The following is a 17,578-nucleotide window of genomic DNA, read 5'->3' as shown; positions in this document are numbered from 1 at the left end:
TCAGTAGAGCTCCGTGTAGAAAAGCTCTACAGTTTATCCAAGTCACAGCACCATCTGTTAAATTCAGTAGAGTAAAATACACCTTTTCTAATGTTTTACTCCAAAAGAAACAGCTCTGTTGTTGAGTGAAGGAAAAAATCACACAGCAAACAAATCCAAAAAAACAAATGTGTATTCCAAACACTGCTAACCACACGAAAGAGCAAGAAGGCAGTATAAAAATCCAATAGCTTTATTGAAGGTGAGCACTTTCGCAAACTGTCGTGGTTGCTTTTTCAGACCACATGTTTTTATTGTTTTTTATATTACCTTCTTTCTCTTTCATGTGGTTAGCAGTGTTTGGAATACACCTTTTCTAATGTGAATAACCAGAAAAAAGCAACTCGGGTGAAGCAAAAATGAACTGTTATTGCTCTCAACATAAAGAGAAAAGAAACATCTGAATATAATGTCAAAGAACAAAGGAACACAGTATTGTCTAAGTAATGCAGTCATTGAGTATGAATAACAAATTGTAAGTATTTTATTTTATTTATTTATTTATTTTACATTTGTTAACCGGGATGTTCCAACTGGATACAGGTCCATTTTCAGTGGAGACCCAGGGAGAAAAACTCCACAGTAAGTAAAATTTTACACAATATATTAAAATACAGTAGACAAAGAATGTTTAAATAATATGTTAAAATACAGTACACGGCAGAAGACATAAGAAGACCTATATATATATATATATATATATATATATATATATATATATATATATATATATATATATATATATATATATATATATATATATATATATATATATATACACACACGCACACACACACACACACACACACACACACGAAAAAATAGTTACATATAGTTAATAACAGAATAAGTATACAAATTCAATCAGCATTAGGAGAAGACCTAGACTGTAATATATATTACAGTAGGTATATTAGGAAGTGAAGTATATACGTGGAATAATTTGAGGACTTATGTAATACATGGGCATAGCTACTTATTCTTTAAGTGTGTTCTAAGTGAGTTTTTAAAGTGAGAAGATCTAGGGGCAGAAATCAGAGCAGGAGGGAGATTATTCCAGGTTCTAACTATGGAGTGGGAGAGCAGTGCTTTTCCTGCAGTATTGTTAGCCCTAGAGATACAGAGAAGGAGTTTGTCAGAAGATCAGAGATGACAATTTGTATTATAGTGGGTGAGAAGTTGGCCTAGTGCAGGGTTTTTTCTGGCTGTGTTACCACATTGTAGGCAATGACTAATTGGTGATAGATTAGTAGCTGGGGAAGTTCCAGCCATTGCAGTTCCGTTAGAGCCTGGAAATGGTGGGTTCTAAAGTTGTAGTTGTTTGCAAACTTGGCAATTATATTATAACATGATTCGAGTCTGGCAAGGTCAAGTTTTCTAAGCTGGGTAAGAATTGGAGCAGCATACATTAGGGTAGACAAGAGGTGGGTTTGGGCTAGGGTAATCCATGCTTATTTCGAGAGGGATTTCCTGTGCCTATATAATGTTCCCATTTTTTATGTACTTTTTTGACAGTTTGTGAAATGTGGACATCGAAGTGTAGATTTTTATCAGTTTCAATGCCTAGGAGTTTGGTAGGGAAACGCTATTTATGTGAGCACTGCATAATACTTAGCTCATTACTTTCTAACACATAGTTCTGTTGTTTTGGCAATATATACATGCTTTGCTTTACTTCATTGGGTATGAATTTTCATCATATTATTTTGAAGACTTGTAACATCAGATCCTTTTTGTTCTATATAAATTAATGCAATCAAGCAGTTTACTATTAGATGTACGGAGCGAACTCCTTCAACTGCACTTTTGTCGAACATGGAAATTCGAAAACAGTAATATCGAACACCAAAAGCCAACCTAGGAACGGTTTTAATATGGGTCAAGATAGGTGTTCAGTGTTATTGCCGAACTACAAACCTCTCCCCTATCTCGACCCATGTTAAAACCCGTTCCTAGGTTGGCTTTTAGTGTTCGATATTACCGTTTTCGAACTTCCATGTTTGACAACAGTGCAGTCGACGGAGTTCGCTTTGAACATTTAATAGAAAACCAATCAAGCATGTCTGTCCTCAGCAAGAAATGAAAGTCCATCTTTGCTACCTCGCTATAAAACATTCAAATTACATTTAGCATTCATTTTAAACTATTTTCCTTCAAAGATAAAGGTCTAAATTAGCACATATGTTTGCTTTCACATATAACCTATTTCAGGTAGAAATTTGCTTTAGAAAAGGCAGTAACATATAAGTGCATAGGTGTTTACTAGGCTAATGACCACAAGGTCCTTTTAAAGCCTAGCCATGGATCCCAAATCACTGACATGTTCTGATACCCTTGATAAGTGTAAGCACGGGCCTGGGAGATGAACCATTTACAGGCTACCTGTGTCCATTAGAGACATAAGTGCCAAACCAGGGATGAATTTCTGGTTTCCCATCCAATTCTCCAAGTTGCACATGAATTGGGTTAGGGAGGAACTCTGTTTCACATGGATGTGGAGCCTTTTCCATAGATGGGGTAGTCTCTGGGATACATACATATCTCTCCAGCATCCTATTTAAATCACAGGCAAGGTTTAAGTCTTCAGAACAGGTAATTCTGGTATTGTTTATTTTGTGGATATGCAGGAGGTCCATCAGAGTGGGGTCCGACAATGCCCTGTATGCCAGGCATAGATCTCTCCTCAAAAGCCTGTAGGTGACAGAATACAGGGATAGAGCCTTGAGATGGTCTGCATAGGGCATATTAATTACACCCTGTGTTTTTTTAATGAGAAACCTCTGTGGACATTCTAGTTGTTGGATATGTCTGACTAGGTACATACCAAAGGGGGCATTGTACTCAGTTATAGGTCTTTATCAAGATAGCAATGTCAGTGGTATATTTAGAGATACCATCATATAATTGTATAAAGCTTACCTGTTTTAGGTCCTTAAATATGGAGACATTGTATCAGGGGGTATGGTGATTTTGGTTTTGACATTTGATAGTAAATAGCATTAGTTCATGGTCTATCTTAACTGGAGACTGTGACACTAGGGGAATGGAGCAGGTGAAGTTAATATTTGTGAGGACCAGATCCAGAGTATTTTGGTCAAGACAGTTTTCACACTGTTCATCCAGAGAATTTCTATCCATCACATCTAAAAATCATTGGGCACACCTTACTTCCGAAGTATAAGTGCTCCAGTCTACAGCTATGGTGTCATCTAGTGTTATGGAATTATTGCTTATAGGAATCTCTTTGAAAATTTCCAGGAATCTTATATGATCTCCAGGAAACATGAAGCTACTTCTGTAACATGCTATTAGGGGATAGTTTGTCTTGTCCATGGTAAACTGAAGTTCTAAGAGCTCAGTCTGTGGGTTCCTGAGTATCAGCGTAGATGAGATATAGTCCTTGATAAATATGTAACCATAATTCCAGCTTCTACAAAACCTAAAGGCATCATAGGTGCAACATCCAGGTATGATGAGAGTGTTTTCTTTACATTTGAACTTGGTCTGTGTAACTAAGCAATCATGGAGATGTTCCAGATGATGGAGCACCTCATGAGTGGCAATTTGTTATTGGGAGACCTGGTATTCAATACAGGTGTCTTAATGTCTTTCAGGGTAGTGATGGATACATTTTCTAAGTCAGTATGTCCACTTCACTGACTCTGCCTAAGAAAATGCATTATGGAAACAGCAATTCTTTTTTCAGTATAGAAAAATCCTTGAACAAGAGATGCAAGACATCAACTGCAAAAGAACAGGGACTATCTATTATTTTGTCCAAATTTGATACATACTAAATCCCCTGCTGAAATGACATCAGATACTAAGCCATTCATTAAAGCTAATTTGTTCTCTTTCCTTTATACGTAGGCATCTATCTTGCTGAAGGAATGATTCTACTGAAGAGCAGAGTATTACCTGTATTATTTACATGCACAGAGGATTACAGCATCTCTGCTTGACCCACAGGTTTTTGCATCATGTCATCCATTCCCACATGGATCACCACCATGTCATAGGCACACTTGTCTTGGAAAAGAGTTGAGAGTGCCTTTCAATGTCTTGTTTCTTATCTTTTGAGAGGCAGTTGACATTAACCTTATCCTTGCCCGAGTGTGTGGGAAGCATACATCTCAACTGTATAGTTTTTCGCAGAATGTCCAGATTTTTGCCTCATATTTTTGGTCCATTTTTCATAAAATTGTGGTTTTCTGGCAAATTAGTGACAACTATTTAAAGATTGAAGTCAGAAAATAAAGACAGACATTTGAGTTTCAGACATCATACCCTTCAGAAAATTCATGCTAATGTATAACTGGTTATTCTATCAACTTTCTAAGTTTGTAAGAGCAATATTTTAAAATTGTCCCTATGTTTGGGCCTTTGTCCCACTTTTACTTATGGCTTTGTCCAGATTTCTTGCTCTAAGAGGTTGAGAGGTATGGTGAGAAGTCTGTGTGCCTGACAACTGACCCACCAAATAGTAATACATCTTTATCAGAAGCTGGTTTTAAAATTCTTATCAGAAGGTGGTGTATAATTATTTGATTGGTAGCTGTTTTGATGTTGGTGACATGTAGTTGCAGGTGTGCATGGAGCAGGAAACATAAATATTAACCTGTGGAATGACAAAACCACTAAAGGATGACAACAGAGCATCAATTTACATATGCTAAGCAGCTGTGAATGTAGGGTCTCTGTAATGCACAAATCACAGGAAGCTTCAGAACTTAAAAGAAACTGTACATTTTATTACCTGTACATAAATAACCCAGAATACAACAGTGGCATTGTCATCCATAGAATTTACTCATGCCACAGATAATGTATTCCCAGAGCTACTTCGCTAGCAGAAGACAACACACAGTTTATGAGACCACTCATTTTCTAATTAGAAGCAAATCTTTTACTGAGGACTTTATTTCGCTACCTCAGGCAACTGCTAACTGAAATGAATGATAACACCTGCATTTTTATACATACAGTATATTCATTTAGTTATTCATTCATTTCAGCTGCCACCTCTCCATGGAGGTTAAAGACAATGTACAGCAGCCACTACTGACAAAAAGGTGTGGCTGCCTTTCAGAAATATATGCCAAAATGATTAATCGCATGTATGCATAATATGTTAAGATTCTGCAGATTGTCATTTTTGTGAGTAAAACAACTTGAGTGAGACCTACAAATTCTATCTCACTGGCTTATACATGCTTACAGTCATGGTGTATACAGCATCAAACTACACATTTGCAGTTATTGCAGAATGCCAGTCTTGCTTCCTCTCAGGTGAGCACTTCTAATATGAATGGTATTTTATGCAGTCATAATGGAAGACAAAGTAATTATCAGTGACCAAGTAATTTCTCTGGGACTGTGAACTTGGTTCAAAGAGTAGAGATGACTCAGATAAAGATACAAGTACACCAATGTCAGAGGTGTATTAATAAGTTATATTAGCATGCAAAATTTCAAGCATATACTATTAATGTCTCTCTGAATTCTAGAAGTTCTCACAAAATAGAAGAAAATGTATACCATCATCTAGTGAATGCTAAGAAAACAATAAAATATTCCATAGAATGTGGCAAAAATGTATTACATTATTAGTAGTCCCTCTTCATTAAACGTTCATTCTGTTAGTAAAATGTAATGATACTAGTTTGCATACACAAATCATTGCTGTCTTTCTGTACTTATCAGCTCTTCTAAGGCAGTGCAGATATCTATGTATTTTTCTATGCTTTTGTGTGTGTGTGTGTGTGTGTGTGTGTGTGTGTGTGTGTGTGTGTGTGTGTGCGTGTGTGTGTGCGTGTGTGTGTGTGTGTGTGTGTGTGTGTGTGTGTGTGTGTGTGTATATATATATATATATATATATATATATATATATATATATATATATATATATAATATGTGAAGGTGGAGAGAGAGAGAGAGAGAAAGAGAAAATGAGAGATTTTTTGCTTTTCTGCTTTTGCTTTGACTTGGTTCTCCTTAGGTAAACTCTCTTGGGATCATTGCATACAAGTGCTGTTTTCAAACAAATTTGCCTGGGATTATTTCGCTATGTAAGGTATAGGTTTATTGAGTCTGTGTACCATATACACTTAAAAACCTAAGAGTCTGTGTACAATATACACTTAGTAATCTAAGGCATGTTAAGCAATCAATCTGGTTGTGAGGGTGACAATTCATAGCCATTACACATTTAATGGAAAGTAGGACATTTCCTTCCTTGAGTTCACCTAATATTGTTGACATAGCCTAATGTAAAATAATTTATTGGCTGAGAGCAGTCAGTTCAGTCACATGGGAGAATATGGTTAGAGGTAGTACTTCCCTAGCACATAAGTAGGACAGTTCAGCTCTTAAGGGTGATCACTGCCTCCCTTGAAATGTAAAGATTGAAGATGCACAAACTTTCAGTCGGGGTAGATGTGAAACCACTCTCGGGTATGGAACCTAATGAAAACAAAAGCAGAATAATTCAGCACTCTACATAGCCAAAAGCTCATGCTCCTCTAAACTTAGAAGAATCTGGTGAATAGAATACATGTTCCTCTAAACTTAAAACATTTACATACACAGAATAATCGTGCAGCAAAAGTTTTCCCTTTGGTATCTCATTTTGGTACTAAGGTAAGCAGCATTTGAGTGTACTTGGTTCTTTGAATCAAGAAATATCATCTGAGAAATGTGATCGGGGCAGGCAGACTAAATGCTAAATGCATGTAGATTCTAACAAGAGCTATGAGATATATTTAAACTGTGCTTCAGTATCTTGTATGAAGGTTAACTACAGACCAGTGGCGCTGCCTTTACTCCCCACAGAGATTCTGAATTCAGTAGCCATGATAGATTCTATCTGGTTTTCTGTTGACGGCATCTGTGAGTAGCCTGAAAAGTATGATTTCCTGAAATAGGGAGAAAGGCTTTACCACAAAGGTATGTTTCTGGATCATTACACAACTTTTTCCTTAGTAAGCCCTAGCATTTTTTAAGACAGACTTATGAAAATGGGCCTTGGTTGAGAACGCAATCTCTGGGTTTGCATTAAACTATGTTGGTGTCTACAACTAATATTTCTGTTTTGTTGTGATTTCTCCTATGTACATCAGCATCTGATATGGCATTCCTTTCTCTAATTTTGTTCTATTCATTATTTATAACATCATCTCACAGCATTTCATCATTGCAGCCTTCTTTTCTGAGACTGACTTGATGTTCACTCACTCTAGAGCTTCAAATGTGTTGTTAATTCTAACTATTCTGCAAACACTATTTTTCATTTGACAGAACAAAACAAAACTTAATTCTCTCTGAAAGGTAAGTAGGTTAAAATAATCCAATGCAGATTGCTTTATTTGTCCATCCTATGCAGCCAGATGATTAATCAGCACATCTTATGAAGTTGTGATTGAAGCACTGATTACATTCAGCAAACAGTTTAACTCAAAAGTAAACATTATAAAACACCTTGAGATGTCCTGTGCCAGAAATACTGAAGTCCACTGACTGTTGTTTCCTGTTCTTATAGCCCTATATACCAAGGGATGATTTGGGCATCTAGAATTTTTTTTTGTTATGGCTCTACTACTGCAGAAGATGTTCACTTTCATAATTTAATACTTAGGTTGCCAATTTTTTCTTGGTAAAAGAGAATGTGAAAAACAGTGGGCTGGATTCATGAAACCTCTGTGTAAGACTTAATATGTCTTACTCGGAGGCTGCAGTTGAACGGTATGACGTCAGTGTGCCATGAATATTCATGAGGGCATGCTGACTCATCCGTAACTCTTACATGGACTGAGTAGGCAAGCAGGGGGCATGTCCGACTGCCGAGCAGTCTAAATGTCCACTCCCCTGCAAGGTTTTAAAAAGCATAATGTCAACAGACAAGAGCGAGTCCGCTCAAATGTACATGCACCCAACACCACACTCCCTGACACTGTAAACCCCCATCAGAGTTATAATTTTTTTTTTTTAAATCCACGATATAGCTGCCCATATTTGCGCTTGTTTGCGCGGGTGTGCCCATTGCTTAACCACAGTTAGAAAGTGTGACATTGAAGAGCATATAAGAGCTGCTTATGCAAATTAAACCAAATAGCAATAGCGTAATGGTAGAGCGTATGCACAAAGAGAAGGCATTCACAGTTCGAGTCCCACCACTCCCCTACTTATTTATGTTTTAAATCTGTATTTGAAATAATACCAGACAAATATGATTAAAATGTTATTAAAAGCAGTGACATGGCCAATGTATCAGCGAACAAAATATATATGTTTAAAAGACCCAGATATATAATAGCCTGCCGTTAAGCAACATTTTACACAGCTAAACACAAGTGGCCATTGTTTAATAGCGCTATCCCCATCTAAACAGAGGTGCCCATAGTTTACTAGTGCTTTATCCAGTTAAACAGAGTTGCCCATAGTTTAATAGTGCTTCACCCAGCTAAACAGAGTTGCTTATAGTGTAATAGTGCTTTACCCAATGCAATAGAGTTGCCCAAAGGTTAAAAGTGCTTTACCCAGCGCAATGTGTTTGCGTGGACGTGCGCAGCCACACCCCCTAGCCTGTCTAGACAGTAATAAAATAAAAGAGCGACAAGGTTCGAACCCAGGACCCTGTGCATCATAATCAAACCACAGAACCATTAAGCCATGATAGCTTAGGAGAAACAGCCACTATTAGCATACATAAACATAGAAATGGTAGATTAACCATTACTAAGCAGGTCTGCAGTCAGCTTAGAATTATCAAAAATGACCAATCACAAAAACGTGCGGAAAATGAGGCATATTTAAGCCCCATAGGTGCGAAAACTCACCATAACTGATTGTGGTAACCACTTGCAGTCAGGATGGCAGACGTCGGAGAGGGCAATCACTTTAGAGTGCAAACGTGGGGCATTGAGGAGTCTAATTATATGGTTTGGCTCCTAGTCCACCAACATGAAGGCCGACTCATGCAGGGCCAGGTTCAATGGGGAGCATACAAGGCAAAGGCGTGGAACCAGTTGGCACATGATCTTACCAGTGCCACAGGCATTCCCAGGACTGGTGAGCAGGTCCGTCACCACCATGCAGACCTGAAGCGTCGAAAGGAGGACCAACTGAACTGATGGATCCAGGAGGCCCATCATATGCCCAATGCCCCACTACTGAGTAAGTATCCATGTAATTAAGTATGTAAGAAATGCTATCCTAGCCTATAGTATGGATAGGTATGTTCCAATATCCCTTCATTTATATTACAGCTGCAGGTGTTCATTCCGCGAATTGGCAAGCCTATGCTGATAGGCTGTTAAGGCTGCGCCACCAGGCAGGTTAGTAATTATTCAGCTGGTATTATTATAGAATATAAGTGAGACAGCCTGTAAAAGAGTTCAGTGTTGTAACCCAGTAATAATGGTCAAATAAGCCTAGAATAAAGCTTCTGTTAGTATTCTACGATCAGATAAGTGATGCAGTCTGAAAAGGAATATTGTAATCCATTAATAAAGAATAAACAAGTCTCAAATAGAGTTTCCACCTGTATTGTAATATCAGATAACTGCTTCAGCCTGAAAATGAGTGTTCTAATCCATCAATAAAGGACAGACAAGTATTGAATACATCCTTGTATATACTGTCATATGAAATAAGTGAGTCAGCTGGAAAGGATTGTTGTAACCCAGTAATAAATGTTAATAAAGCCTGAAATTAAGTACCATCCTGAAATGTAAATATATAATAAGTGAGAGAGTGTGAGAAAGAGTTTGAAGCTACCAATAAAGGTGTAAGAAGTCTGGAATAAAGGTATACTGCATGCACTACATAATGAAATGAATGAGACAGCCACAACCAAAGAGTGAAATGTTTTTAATAAAGTACAATACCTGGACTGTGTCTGTCCCACATTTTGCATATGTTGTTGTACTCTTGCCTTATGGAGATAGTATGGTTGTATGAAATGCTGAACATCCACAGTTGTCTAGGCCCATATAAATTGGCTGATGGGAATGCCAGTATCTCAGAAGAATATTTATAGTCCCCAACTGTTTCATGTATAGTATGTGCATGTTAATCCGGTACATGAGTAGCTTGTGCTTGTGATCCCACAAATGTCAGTGTGTTGCTAGAACTGTACGTAACTGCTCAAATGTAGCAGGATACTTTACCTGAACACAGCCAGATATAAACATATATGAATACAAATGGAATGTATATTAATGTAGCAGTAACATCTCCATCACCAACATTTCTAAGGTTACATACAGGGAACTGTACTAATACATGTAGGGGATATATATCTGCATCTAGTAGGAATGTACAGTATACAAATAGGTATTTTAAGTTGTTAATGCAATATTTTACCACCCCATGTTATGTTCACAAATGATGCCATTCCACACCAAACTGGGTATGTGTATTCACAATTAATTCCTATGGACATTTGTCCTGTTGGTTTATACATATCTGCATGTACGTTGATGCATGTGCCCTGTTCACATATCCAAACATGATGGCCTGTTGCCACCAATCAACCCTGCATGCTGTTGGAATGCCCACTGTTGTTCTAAATATGCATGTGTTATGCTTGCTGTTCAACGTTTGGAATTCATGTGTGTTTGATTAATGGGAATACTAATGCATGCTGTTACAACTAATTTGGAATGGTGTTTGTCACTAACCCAAAATGCCATTAAATACTGCTAAACATAGGACAACTGGGAAGGCGGGTCCCAGCGGACCCACCTCTCCCACCTCAGCTGGCAATTGCACCTGGCACCAGTGCCCAGCCTGGGACCTCCTCCTCCGGTGGCCCTGTGCCACCTTCGGGTGGAAGCACTGCAGGGGATGGGGCTCACCCCCCCCTCTGCAAGCGTGGCTGGAGGAGAGCCTCCACTCACCCTCCAAAGGGTCCGGTCTGTGGTGCGTAGTGAGATCAGGCGTTCCGTGACTGATCCCCTACGCCAGCATGAGGCGAGAGTGGCACAACTCACGGGTGTGCCTGCCCCTCCTATCCAGCCCCCAGCACAGCCTCGGCCTGGGCTGTGAAGGCACAGTGGTAACTGCCCATGGGTGAGTATCTCAGTTCCACTGTTGCCATCTGTGGGCTCATGGGCTTGCGATATCCAAACATCCGTCCCCGTCAATTGTGTGTACCCACCACATGTGTCATTCTCTGCCCCTGTATGCATCTTGTTTGTCTTGTCTGTTAACCTCCCCAACCCACCTCCCTCAATATTCCTACTTCCTTTACCTCACATTCCACTCTTACCTGAAAAAAAAAATAAAAAAGGGCAATCTGTACCTGCAAAAAAATTACGCCCCATACATAGCTGTACATTTTGCACACATGTCTGCTGGACATGTAAACTGATAATTACAATTGGCTGTACAACATACTTTGTTGTCCTCACTCCTCTCTCAGGGGTGGAAGGTTTCAAATCTCACTCTAAATTTCTAACATATGCACAGCTGTTGCTGGTAAAGAATTGGGCAGATATGGGCCTTCCCTACATCCTTCCTGCTCATCCCGAACTTGTTTTCCTACTGTCCTATTCTCTTTGTGCCCCCTTTTTCACCACTTTCCTATTTCCCCATTTTCTTTTCTTTGAAAGAAATTAGCGCGGGTGTTAGCGGGAGTAAGCACTTTTAAGCAGTAGTCAGTGGGTATGCGCTTGTGTGCGCTTAGCTAAGCATAGATAAGCATAGCTAAGCGTCATGTAAACTCACGCAAACCTGCTTACAACTGCTTAAAAGTGCCTTAGTCACTCTGTATGACAAGGTCTGTAGTCTGCTCATCAGCAAAATAAAATACCCTTGTCAGTCTCGAACCCCGGACCCACTAGACTGCATGAATTACCACTGAGCCACAGCAGATATACAATAACTTTTTGCTGTAATAAATATATCATGCATTACTATGAGGGAATGTAAAGGGAAAAAATGAATGCCATAACACAAATCTTGTACTGTGGGCCTTAACCAGCAGATGTTGTTGAATTGCATGACATGACTGTGAAAAGAGAATCAGCCATGCTAGTAGGGAATAAGGTTTCAGTAGCAGCTTACAAACCCCACACAGTATCAGGGCAGGATAAACACTGGCATATCTGCATAGGTCACAGGCCAGACCTCCCAACAGTGACTGCTCTACAGTGATGACCCTGATTTGTAAACAAATGTTAGCTGTGCCCCCCTGACTCCCTGTGAAATGTACTAACAGTAGGCAGAAAGGTGTTGAATCTCACTTAATAACAAATGTCAATACGTGAGAGTAGACACTGCTTGCACATTAGAAAAGGTGTGGTAATAGAAATGCTCTGAATCACCCAAAGTCTGAACTGCAAAATGTCTGAACTATATGACAGGTGTATCCCAGTTATATGTACCTTTTCCTGAGGCTGTTCAAATATATACGTGAGAGTATCTGAGGCCTGGAAGAGTCAGAAACACACATGCATATCAGCTTGTCTGCTGTTACACACTCTGCAAATAGCTGTAGAATGAATCCCACAAGCATGCCCTTATGTAGAAGTACATCAAAGAAATAGCAAAGGATGTAGCCATGTACTGCTAGCAACCACCTGTGACAATGCCATTGTTCAGGTGCTGAAAAGACTGCTGTGGTGCACAGTCAAAGAATACTAGGCTGACCTCTGTCTACCATCTGGATATGTCCACAGGTGGGAGATACTCAGACAGACTTCAAGCCTTCATAGACTTACAGGTACACAGCAACTCTGCATGTTCAGTAAGATAAACATCACACGATAATAAATAATGCACACTGCAGTTCTGCACCCCTACCCAAAGGTACTATATACCCGTGTAGTCAGGCACAACCAAGGGTGTAGGTAGGCATACACAGTACAGAAATATGTCCAGTCGTCCTGATCAGACTGTGCTAATGCCAACACAAACCACAAACTGTTCATATGTGAGTAACGTACTAATGACAGTATAGCAGTTCACAAACAGTGCATGTGCCTGATATTCATAATTGGTAGTACAACATACTTAGATGTCCTCACCATTCTCTCAGGGGTGGAAGGTTTCAAATATCCCACCTAATATATTGCAGATGCACAGCTGTTGCTGGTAAAGAAATGGGCAGCTATGGACCTTCTCCACACCCACTGTGTACATCCCAAGCTAGTTTCCCTACTGTCTTACCCTCTTTGAGCACCCTTTATCACCACATTCCTATCTCCCCATTTACTTTTCTGTCAAAGACATGAGCGCGGGGGTTAGTGGGAGTGAGCACTTGTAAACAGTAGTAAGCGGGTTTGCACCAGTGTGCGCATGTGTGTGCCTAGCTTAGCATTGCTAAGATATGATAAGCTCCACCAAGCTTAGCTTACTATTGCTAACATAACATGATCTAAGCTTAGCTTAGCTTAGTATTGCTAAAATACACTAATCTGAGCTAAGCGTCGCTTAGCATCGCTAAGCATCGTGCAAACCCACGCCAACTCGCTTACAACTGCTTCAAAGTGCCTTTGTCACTCTGTATGACAAGGCCCTTGTATTGCTCAGCAGCAAAATAAAATACCCTTGTCAGTCTCAAACCCCACACCTTGGACTCACCAGTCTGCATGATGCACCACTAAGCCACAGCATATATGCAATAACTTGGTGCTGAAAGAAATATAACATGCATTACAAGGAGTGCATGTAAAGGGAAAATAGGAAAGCCATAGGAATACATTGCAATAAAGAAATATGACATACACTACAAGGACTGGATGTAAAGGGAAAATAGGAAAGCCATAGGAATACATTGCAATAACTACTGTTGTGTGCCAGTTAATTCCCTAATTCCAAAATAAAGTACATACTCCCATGTATCCAGTGTTAGCATTAGGAGGTGTGAGTAAACTTACACACTGAAAAGAGTGTACTTGAAGAAGCAACAGTCAGGTTTTAGTACAACATGTATTTCACTGGCTACAACCCAGCTTCAGATATGAGACATATACCAACCTTCTGACTGACACAACAGTGTCCACAGCAAACAAGAATGGTCCCCACCTTGCAAAACTGAAAGGCCTACACCTACCTAACCTATAATTTTATAGCAGTGTTCTGAAATCACAGTGAGAACTGCAATTACCACACATCAGGCTGCAGGCAATTACTAAATGGTGGGCACCAATTGGTGCAGAGGTCATCACATGCACATGTGCAGATACCTACAAAAGCAGCTTGTACCTGCTGTCCACACATGCGATAATATCATTGCAGCAACTGGAGAGAGAGAGAGCAAGCGAGAGAGACAGACAGACAGACAAACAGTTGGAGAGACGAAACCAAAAAAAAAACAGGCGGTTGGAGACACCGACCAACCAAAACAAAAATTAAAACAAACAGAGGCAGTGGAGGACGCCGACCTAAATAAATAAAAATAAAAAAAACATCAACAGGTACAACAGATTGAGGTGAAAAAGGTATGTAACACAGATGTATCTTCTGGCATCCGAATGATGTGTCTGAAGGGTACTCTACATTCTGTGAACACTCCTTATGTGGTAGCAGTCCGTATCTTTATGTATATGCAGATGTGCATAGGGCAAGGGACATACTGCAACTGTTAGTGAAGGCTGGACATATATATGTATTTGAAGGTTGCTATGTGCACATATCTATGTAGGTTGTAGTGTGTGGCATTGAAAACAGCAAGCAGTGCAGGTATATGTCATGTGGTGGTTAAATGCTGTGGGACTGAGTTACAGCCAGTGAGGTCTGCTACGGCTATACGGCCTGAGGATAGCAAAATGCATTCTGCACAACACTGTGTAATATTATTACATAATCATATGTCTCACTACTGTTCCATAATTGATATTCCCACCATGAAAGGTAGCCAGTATTTCTGCATATATGTGCATGTATATGTACAGCAGTGGCTGTTTACAAGTATGTGTATATATACACATATATATATATATATATATATATATATATATATATATATATATATATATATATATATATATATATATATATATATATATATATATATATATATATATATATATATATATATATATATATATATATATATATATATATATATATATATATATATACACACACACACATATGTAAGTGTATACACACACACACACACACACACATATATATATATATATATATATATATATATATATATATATATATAGATATGTAGATATATAGATATATACATATATAGATATATATAGAGATATATAATATATACAGATAAATATGGATATCTATGGATATATATAGATATGTGTATATATATATATATATATATATATATATATATATATATATATATATATTATACATATACGTATATAGATATATATATAGATATGTGTATATAGAGTGATATATAAATGTACATGTATATACATATTTTTATATATATATATATATATATATATATATATATATATATATATATATATATATATATATTGTGAGAGGGGGAGACACAGGCTCAGATGTATTGCAACAGGTGCCTGGTGACCAAGGCATGGACTGATCACCAGTGTTGATACTGCAGTGCCATACCCCATTCCAAAACACTTTACCCACTAACTACCAGATAGGTGGTTGCCTGACTAACACTGAAGGTGTCAGAAGGGAACATGGGACACAGGTGGACAGTAGCCTCCCCTTTGAGATTCACAGATATTCCTCTGACAGATGAACCAATGCTATATATGGCAGTTAACTGATATCTGTACTGTATAATGTTAAGTGTGCCACATGACTTGCTCACACATATTGTTTACTTGTCTTCAAGGCTAATGGCTCATCACAGGAACCCCTGCTACACAGCTGCAGAGGAACAGGAAATCCACCACAGCCTGGTACAGCACTATACCCTGCTGTTTTCAAGGGCCAGCCAGCACCAGCAGGAGCGTACTGCACTGTGGCAAGAACTTGTTTGTTGGGTAAATGACATAGGCATGCATAACCAGACATATGAGCAGGTCCACCATCACTGAAGTGATATAATTAGACATGTCCGGCGGCATGTGTCTGATATCCACAGACAACAGCTTCCCACAGGTAGTGGGGTGGCCATACATCCCCCCTCACCAGAGTGGAGGAACTGCTGCTAAGTGTGGTAGCCCCTGGCCTACAGCAACAGCAACATCACACATGTGTCATCATGGAGGCCGGAGCCACCCAGCATAGTGACATGGAGCGTGCAGGTAACATGCCCTAGCTGTAGACTACTGTTACCTGTATTGTTAGATTATGCATGTGTGAGATGTGTACTGTGTTTAGCAGTTGTGCTGCCTATCGTGTGCAATACTGATAATTTGAATAGTATCTGTACACCTATGCCTGTTGTTCTACTGTAGTTTTGCACACTCACAGTAGCAATGCCACAGGTGTGGCCACTGACAAACTGTGTCATATTCTTGCAGGTCCCTCTGGTGTGACAGCAGTGCAGACGTTACATGCTGGTGAGTGTGTTAGCACTCTAAACTTGGTATTGAACTGTGCATGTCATAGGTGAGGTGTAGGCCATGTACACATAACACACCTACTCATAATGCATGCTATAGATGTTTGCTGTGAGACGTGAAACATCTCAGTAATGTCAGTAGCTGCCTCATTCACATGCAATGCACAGAGCATCAGACACAAATGTGGCAATACTGTACTGCACATTGGATAGGCATAGTTGACACACATGTACACAACATAACACGTTTGTCATACGCAGTACACCTCAACATGCTACACATAGTGTAACCGGACACCCGCTGCCAGGTCACACTTCAGTATCCCACATGTCATCCACACACCACACATACCATACCTGAGGGGAAGGGGCCTAGCATGGGGCTGTGCAACACTCCTCAACACATAACACAGTCATGTTAGGCAATGTTCTTATTGGACACCTCACACACCCTTATGCAATGTGGCTGTGTAATTGTGAACTTAGCCACAGCACTGCGGTTCAGGTACAGCTTGCTAGGCAGTGGTCTAGCACACTTTAGTGGCCTTGAGTGACCACATAGGTTCATAGCTTTATAGGTTCATACTAGGCTATCTGCCCTAGGGCATATATAAGCCTAGCCAGAGTGTGTTTGGCTTTCGCCACCCATTTTAAATTAATTTTGCTATGCCCTTTTTCGAGGTTAGTATACTGTGCCTCTGTCTAACAGTGACACAGAAGTGATACCCGGGGTAAACCTATGATCTCCCATCCACTCATCAAGATTCCTCTTGATGAGAGTCAGTGAGGGATTCTGCCTAACCTGGACTGGGATTTTATTCCAGAGTGAAGGGAGCCTCTGGGTTATGAATCTATCTCTCCAGCATGTCCTATTTATTTCAGTGCTGAGGTTCAAGTCTCTCGAGCACATAGCTCGATGGGATTTGGATTTTCTGAGGTACAGCATGTCCATTAATTCTGGGTTGGACACGGCTTTATACGTCAGGCACAGATCGCCACTGAGCAGGCGGTATGCCACTGAGTAGAGCTGGAGTTTCTTTAACTGGGCAGCATATGGCATCTGTTTGA

Source organism: Protopterus annectens, chromosome 7.part0 (genome assembly GCF_019279795.1).
Source record: "Protopterus annectens isolate FY-2018-M chromosome 7.part0, PAN1.0, whole genome shotgun sequence".
Taxonomy (NCBI): Eukaryota; Metazoa; Chordata; order Ceratodontiformes; family Protopteridae; genus Protopterus; species Protopterus annectens.
This window is presented reverse-complemented; position numbering follows the sequence as displayed.